The 8,787-nt window shown below is 39.1% G+C and overlaps 1 protein-coding gene across 2 annotated transcripts in view; it reads left to right on the top strand.

The window, feature by feature from the left end:
* Positions 1-8,787, top strand: part of C20H6orf141 (chromosome 20 C6orf141 homolog) — a 138,746-nt gene that overhangs the window by 56,641 nt on the left and 73,318 nt on the right. The gene's annotated exons all lie outside the window — the stretch shown is intronic.

Below are 8,787 nucleotides of genomic sequence, written 5' to 3'. Positions count from 1 at the left end.
CCACTGGCACCTGACCTTACCTGCCAGGCTCTTTCCGCGGGCTAATTATAATTCCTGAGACAGTCCGGGGTGGTAGGTTTCTTAGTGTTGCCATTGTACAAATGGGAAAACCAAGAAACTGAATGACTCCCAAAGACTAGCAGCATTTAGAAAAATTCCAGGACCGAAATGAGAGAGCAAGTCAGTCTGAGTCTGACACGGCTGTTTGTTCTCTCTGGCTGACCCTTTCGCTAAGTCTTTTGGGTATTACTCATATCCCAGAAAAAGTGCTCCCCACCTTCATAGAAACATCATCACTTGTATGGGTACATATGTGTGTATACTTACATTAATTCTTAATCTTTAAATTATAAAACTAGACAAATGTGCCCTTTTTAAAAGATGCACACCAGGTGGAACTACATAAAGTGAAAATGAACATCTATCTGTCCACTCTCACTCTCATACCAATAGTCTAGGGTTCATCATCCACGTCTCCCCCATGCATTTATGTAGAAATATGTTCTTATATACATATATCTGATTTTTCAGTATCAATCACATCATAATATAATACTCTTTTATTAAAATCCTACCCATTATGTCTTAGAATATCCATTTTACCTCTATTTATTTTTAGCCATTGTTTTTGTATTTGACTTTTAATGTTTCCTCCTAATTTTTCTGAGGTATTGTTGATTTACAGAGTGTTAATTTCTGATGTACAGCACAGTGATGTATATATATATATATATATATATATATATATATATATATTTATGCCTCTTTATTTTGAAAGATGGCAAAAATATCCCATAGTACAGGTGAACCATGTGTTTTGATATTTTAGTCAAGGATTCTTAAAGATCTTATTGGAGGATTACAATGCAAAATATTCTCTGACAGAAATCTTTGAACTTGGGAAAGCCATGAATTCTGTGACTGGTCTTATTCTCTAAAAGATGGAGGGGACGATGACTTTACAGGGTCCCAACCAAGTCAGAATGAGGTTCCTGATGGCAGTGCAGAATGAAAGGCTTAGAACAAACCCTGGGACAAAGCAGGGTCATAATAAACACATCTGTCAGTCTTTTTGCCATTTTTGGCTACTCCCATCCAAAACTTCTTTCTATTTTGAGGGAATTTTAAACTAAAGTCCATGTGTCCCACTATGGAAACTCAGGTCAGCTGGAAATTTCCGACTCTCTCCCACCCGCTGTGGCAGTTTCAGCCCCTGACCTAGGCTGGGTCCGTTGTATCCTCATCACTGGAATCTGAAGAATCTGGGGATCAGTTATGCCAGATGCACAGGGAGTGATACACTGGGGGCCGCTTGTGAACAGCAGTAGCAGTGGTCTCTAACCAGCATGTTCATTTGGAAGTAAAATGTTCAAGTAATTTCCTAGAAATGCAACATAACTTACTGAAAAGAAAGAGCTTTCAAATGCATCAAAAGGGGGAAAAGTGAACTTTTCATATGTAATAACCTTGCTCTAAAAACTGTTACTTTCTCAAGCTCTCATTCAAAAATAATTTCCTCCAAGATTGCATTAATCTTGATTGAAAAGGCAGCCTCATGATGTTTTAATATTCTTTTTTGGGTGGTGTGGACTCTGGACATAGTCGTTCACTATTGAAAATTTTTTTTTTGGCCCCTTGACTAGACAGAGAAGTGTGAGTTTCTCAGAGCCAGCAGACTGTTGCAGATAACTCCCCAGCCCACCCGGCTCCCTGCCGTCGGCCCTGTGCCCCGCCTGGAGTCCACTCCTTCCTCAGTTACCAGACCTTCTTATTCCTTGAGATTTGGCCAGTGGAAGTTGGGAGGTGATGTTAAATCTTACTTCTTTATTCATTGCCTGCTGTTGTGTAAAAATCCATTCACCGAAGGGATAACCTGCTCTTAGTTCCATGTTTAAAACTGCAGATTGATTTTTAATGAAGTTACAAGATAACCTGCAGGTAAAGCCAATACGTGGAGGACGGCAGAACTGAGAGAAACGAATCTGGTCCCTTGAGAACATTGAAAAGCCTTTGGCTCCGGTGCTCTGCCTACTTCTGGGTCCTGTCAATCATATTAGTCAGAAAAAGCCCCTGTATTGTTTAAGTCAATTTGAACTGAGTCTATTTATTTATTTAATTATTTATTTATATTTATTTATTTTTGCAATAAAAGTACTAACTGATATATCTAAACAGTTAATTAGAGATATAGATATAAGCAGAGATTTTGAAATTGCACACTCAGGAATAATAGAAAAATAGAAATCTATGGACGATCTGCTGCATATCTCAGATTTGGCAGGTAGGTATTAAACGCAAGTCATGTTCTACAGGCGGGTGACATTTGGTACCGTAAAGAGGAAAAGAAAAGGTCACATCCTTCTTTCGGAGATGCACTTGATCTAGACTAGCCCAGAGTGTTACAGGAAGAAGAAACTCTACTTTCTCTCACTGTGTTATCTTGTAGGGACTCCCAAACAGTTGTATTATCCTACTGTGGAAAGGGAAAAAAAAGAAAAGGTTGAGAATAGGATTTACAGGAAATTTGTGAAGAGTCATAATATTTCACATTAAATGCTTTAATTTGTAAGAAGTAGAATCTGTTGGAAGATTTTTAAGTGGAAAGGAAACACATGCACATACTCCAGGGAGTGAGGTTTGGTTGCGGGGTGTGTGATGCGTTGAATTTGGTAAGTTAGGACGCTCATAATTAACAGTTCGGGGAATAGCGCTTAATAACATTTAAGGATGGCTATCACATCCCCACAAACTCAATTGTTTTCTTTGTTTCCGAAAGTTATAATAGTCATGGTTTCTAGGGACCTTCCGTTTAAGTTATTCTTTATTGGAGGTTCCCACATACAACTGTATATTAAAAAATACTACTCCTCATGTAGACCAAGAAGAGTAATAATGACACCTCAGATGTGTGTGTGATGTTTTACTGTCATGAAATGCTCAGAAATACCCTGCTGTGGTATCTCAACAAGACTGTGAGGTGATTGGGCGAGAATTTTTATTTTGACGACTAGAAAAACTGTGGCTTAGAGAGCTAAGTAATTAATTGCACGTTGGAGTTCAGAGAATGGGAGCAGGTGCAGATGGTCATTCTGTAGAGATTCTTGGCTTTTCAAAATTCCTCCACGTGGCTTCAGAGGCAGCAGAACGGGCTAGCCCCTTCTTTATTCCACCACAGGAGATTGAAATTACACTACATTTTTAAAAATTGAGTTATAGTCAGTTTGCAATGTTGTGTCAATTTCCAGTGTAGAGCACAATTTTTCAGTTATACATGAACATACATATATTCATTGTTGCATTCTTTTTCACTGTGAGAGAATTTTTTGATACATTTACTCTCTCTTTCAACTTTATAGATACTAAACCATTTACAGTATAGCAACTTACCATTTTAAAATAATAAACATCATATTAAGGAGAGAGAACTTCAGTCAACTGAACTTTCATGATTCCTTTACACCCATTTCTTCCTTGTATTTATTTTGTTTCAAAGGGAAGTTAGCTCTAATTTCTTGCTCCCTATGGAAACCATAGGGGTGTTGCATGTTTACCAAAGAGGTGGAGATGACAACTCTTCTCTTCTTTCTTTTTTTTTCCCTTAAAATTAATGAGCAGATAGTGTTCGTTCACAGACAACTGTAGCAGGAGATACACTAATGATTTTTTTGGCAACACATCCTTCTTGGTAAAGAACCCTTTGGCTTCTTAAAAAAACTCTATCAGTCTTACAAAATACATTCCTGTAGCAATTATTCCGTTTTTTAAAAAATTCATTTACTTCTTTGCTCATTTATTAAATTACTACTCAGTAGCTAATGTTAAACAGGGTACTGGGTGCAGGATACTGAACTGAGTTCTAGTTAAATGTACACCAAATTTAACATTGAATAAAGACAGACTTGAGGAAATGTCAAGAGCTCCCAGCAGACAGTCTTTTCATTTGATCGATACTTAATAAGGAAATAGGTAACGAAGGCAAGTATGATTATGGGAGACAGATAAGTAGAGATGATATTCAAGAATAAGGATAGTTTTAGGGAAACAAATGTGGAAATTGGACTCAGGGCGTCTGGGTTTCGAATCAATGTTAGGCTTGTGACTTGGACTAATTACCTCTGTAATCTCCTCCTCTTTTGCGGTTTTGAAAGCTTCCTCATCTCTAAACAGTGTAGACCCTAGAAAATCTGAAGGTCCTTTTAAGCTCTGACCCTTCATACTTGCACGGTGGGTATACCAAAAATGCACACAAAATTACAAAACAAAAATAAGAACATAAGAAACAGAAAAGGTATTTAGAGGCAATTCAGGGCAACAAACTTCCCCTGAACCTCAAATATTGTTCTGCAGGGCGCTAAGCGCTTAGGCGGCATAAGAGAGAAGTCATCCATGACTCCAACGAGCTTGTATAAACTGACTGGGTTGATGAGTGATACACAACCCACGTGAGCAGGGTTGTGTCCCAGCTTCAGCGTGGGGCCCCATTATGAGAAGCATCAGTCCAATAACAGATGTTGGTTTTCTGCAGGGGTGCAACTCTTTGAAGCTCCAGGGAAGAAAAATTTCCACCTGGTTATATCTTTTTTCAGAAAAGAATCCAGATAGATCATTATTCTTTAACCTGAGAAGTGTAAGAAAGACAAAGTTCCTTGTGGCCAGTGAGGCTTGGTCTTTTGTACCCTAACCAGCTCCCCCTGCCCCAGTCTACCTGTAATTGTGGCAGGGGCAAACATGGTCGCATCAGAATTTAAGCCAGAGGGGTTAGGAGAGCAGAATCTCCAACTGGAGGTCACTATCACGGTGTTTACCATCAGAGCCAGTGCCTGCCTACTGGCTTCCAATCGCCACACATCAAGCATGAACAACACGACGTTGGCATCTTTCCCACTTCCTTCTATTTTGTTACCTGCAAACGGAGACAGGTGGCCACTAAATAGTCCATAGTGCCAAAAGCGAAGCAAGCATAAGAATGTCCTCGACTCCCAGAAATGATCACTCATTGAGAGGCAGCCACGCTCAGGTAGGTGGGATGCTGCAGGACAAGTGTCCTGATGGCTTTATGAGACATCCTGATGGATGACAGTGGTCTGAATACACCTCACCTCCCTATCACCATCCTTTGGACAGTAATTCAAGGGCACTGTTACAAGGTGACATTAGAATAGAATAGAATGTTCTGGTTGTGTTCACCACAATGCACAGTGGGATGGGCCTTTTATTTGCTTTGTGTGAACATTTTCCTATAAAAACACTCTAGGTTCATGGCAACACATCTGCAGTGCTGCGACACTGGGTCATATATCACTTTCACAATTAATTAAAAGCTCTAGGTCTTTTTCAAATGACACTCATGCAACAAGTATTGCTTAGCTTTTTCTTCTGCAATTAATTTTTAGAATCTAGATTCTATTTTAGTTACTGCCACATCCCAGCTTTCCAATGTCTGCTACGTTCCACTCTGTCTTCTAAACTATTAGCCATTGACAGATTTTGTTGATAAAACTCTTTAGCCAGTTGGATGAACACCTGTCCAAGTTGTGGATGGTTATGTTCCCCGTTAAGATCTCCCCCTGCAGAGTGACAGAGTATTGAGAAGGTCAAGCATGTAATTAAAAGTTGCTTTTTGAACATAAAGTTAGAGCAAAGGGAGATAGTTCTAAGAGGACTTTCAGTAAAGTCACGAAAAAAGAAACCAGGTGTATTCATGAAACTGAAATGAATGAACCTTGCCCCCACGTGGGCTATATGCCCAGGAATGGGATTGCTGGATCATATGATACTTCTGTTTTTAGTTTTTAAGGGAACCTCCATACGTTTCTCTGTAGTCGCTGCACCAATTTAGATTCCCAGCAACAGTGTAGGAGAGGTCCTTTTTCTCCACACCCTCTCCAGCATTCATTGTTTGTAGACTTCTTGATAATGCTCTTCTGTCCAGTATGAGGTGCTACCTCACTGTATTACTCACTTTTATATATGGAGCCGTGGTCCAAGAATGCTAAAGTGTAAAATAAAAATATTTTAAATGGTAGGAATTGCCTTACAGGTTAATTTCAAACTTTGAAGATTTTTTTTTTAGTTCCTTCCCTCCTTTGTCATGTCAACCACCTTACACGGCTCTCCTTCCTCATCCTTTTTCGGGGTTAACTGATAGTGATTAACTGACAGTGATTTTGTGATCGCTTTGAAAAGCTTTTCGCTATCCCCCAAGCATCTGGATGATTTATTACTGGCTCTTACAGACTGAACTCTTCTTTCCCTCCTTCAGGTAACTGCACTGGCATAGAGAGTTTAAAGATGCATTTCTTTGATAGAAAGAAAAGTAGGAGTCACACAGTAGTCTGTCTCTCTGATTTCTGGGATTTAGCACATTCCCTCACCCACTTCCTAGGAATCGAATCTGATATCATGATTTCAGGGGTCATCTTTACAGCGATGATTCCCAAATGTGTATTTCTCTTCTAGAACGAACCCCAGACTCATCCGTTCAGCTGCCACTCCATGTCTCCCCTTAGAACATGCCCCACGCTGAGCACCTGATTTTCTTCCCAAACCTGTGCTCCATGTCACAGCATAGTAATCTATTTTCTCTTCTCTTCTTGACTTTTCCTTTTTTTTTTCTCCTTTCCTTCCTTCTTTTCTGTTATTTTTTTTTAATTGAAGCATAACTTCTATACAATAAATGCACAAAATGGGAAGGGTATAGTGCCAATTTCATTTTTACATATGTGGGTACCAGGACTCCAGAACGCCCCCTCACACCCTAGCCCAGTCAGTTCTCTTCAAGGGTTAATTTACTTCTTGGCACCTTTTCTTAATAACTTCAGAACAAGGCTTTAAGATAATAGAGATGGAAGTCAACAGAACTGAGTTATAATGTAATTTTATGGAACTATAAGGAAGCATTTGATGCCTACCATTGAACTACAAGCCTTAAGTGTCACATTGTCAAGAACAAACACATCTCCATGAATATAGAACAAATAATCTAAGACTATGTATAAACACTTATTTCTTTCTAATTAAATGCTCAGTCTGAATAGATTTTTTGAAAATCCGAACTGTCAACTAATTTTAGTCCAGATCAGAAAGCAGCATTGTGTAGTGCACAAACGCGTGAGGCACTGGTCAGGTGATATCTGGGTCGAGTCCGTGCATTGGTGTTTGCTGACTGTTTATATCTGGACAAGGTCCTGAATCCTCCTGTCCCTATTTACTCATCTGCAAAATGCAGACAAAGGACTGTTGTGAGGGTAAAGTGCAAAAATGGAAAAAAAAATCATCATAGCACTGGGAATGAGGTATATTTTCTAATTAACTCCAGTAGCACTAAGGGGAAACAGAGAAGTCAGTTAGAATTTATTGAACATTCTTAATACCTCTTCCTCCTACGTATCTTGCATGTATTATTTCACTTAATCAAGAAAGAGGAAAAACATCTCAATTTCAAAGAACTCTGTATCCGATAACGTTTAAAGTCTATATACAGATCAAAAGAATAGATAAACAAGATTATATTGTATAGCACAGGAAAATATATAGAAGATCTTGTGGTAGCTCACAGCGGAAAAAAAAATGTGACAATGAATATATGTATGTTCATGTATAACTGAAAAATTCTGCTCTACACTGGATTTTTTTAAACATTTTTTATTGATTTATAATCATTTTACAATGTTGTGTCAAATTCCAGTGTTCAGCACAATTTTTCAGTCATTAATGGACATATGCGCACTCATTGTCACATTTTTTTCTCTACACTGGAATTCACAGATCTAGGATTCTCAGGATCCTGCTGCTTGGGAACTCTGTTTCCAGTAGCTCCCTATCTCGAGGAGGGGTTTGTCTTCTGGGCTCTGTGAAGCCTCCAGTGACCGCTCATCAGCCAGCACTGGCTTGGATGCTGGCCGCCACTGTTACAGGGATAAGGGTGAATACTTCTCGGGCCATGTGAAATTGTTTGTCCCCAGAACTGTAACTCAGAGCCACTGTGGGTTTTATTTAAAAGTGGTTAAGACTGCATTTCTCCCTTTGTTGTTTTATCTTATGTCATTTTATGAATATATATAATATATATTTCGGGGGTGGGGAGGGTGGTAAACTAGGTTTATTTATTTATTTTTTAAGTGGCAGTACTGGGGATTGAACCCAGAACCTCATGGATGCTAAGCACACACTCTACCTCTGAGCTATGCCCTCCCCCTTTATGAATAATTTTTTTTATCATTCCAAAGGACAATTTGGGTCCCTCGTGGCTCTGGGAACCCTTATATTCCTATTGCATAACTTTTCCATTCATGACGGCAGGAGTTCCTCCTCCTTTGTTCACTGGCATTTCCCTACCAGTGAAAGATTGCAGATCACACCAACATGTCAATTCCAGTACAACAACTCAGGGTTGAATCCTGCATTCCTTCCTTCCATATGTGTGAAGCCGTCCTCTAACAGTTCGGCTCCCATGATTCATCATTATTTATTTATGCGTTCAAATCATAGGATACATAGTGCTTTCCATATGTCTGTGTTAAAATAAACACAATCTTATTCACGAGAGTTGAGCATGTGTTTATTTAGATATAGAAGACATAGAATCCAAACACGGCATTCAAACATTAGTTGAATTGAATCCTTTTCCCCACCCTTTATGGTGACTGTTTTAGCTATGTGAAATATAGTTTAATGTGTTCTTGTTTCTGTTCCATTTGGGATTTTACTGCCCCCTGTCGGTGGCGCGGTATCATGTACATACGAACACCGTGTGGAGAGAAGCGAAGCAGTTCTCTGTTTATTGAT

The sequence above is a fragment of the Vicugna pacos genome, chromosome 20 (assembly GCF_048564905.1).
Source record: "Vicugna pacos chromosome 20, VicPac4, whole genome shotgun sequence".
NCBI lineage: Eukaryota > Metazoa > Chordata > Mammalia > Artiodactyla > Camelidae > Vicugna > Vicugna pacos.
The sequence above is the reverse complement of the archived record's forward strand: the minus strand, read 5'-3'. Positions and strand labels throughout refer to the sequence as shown.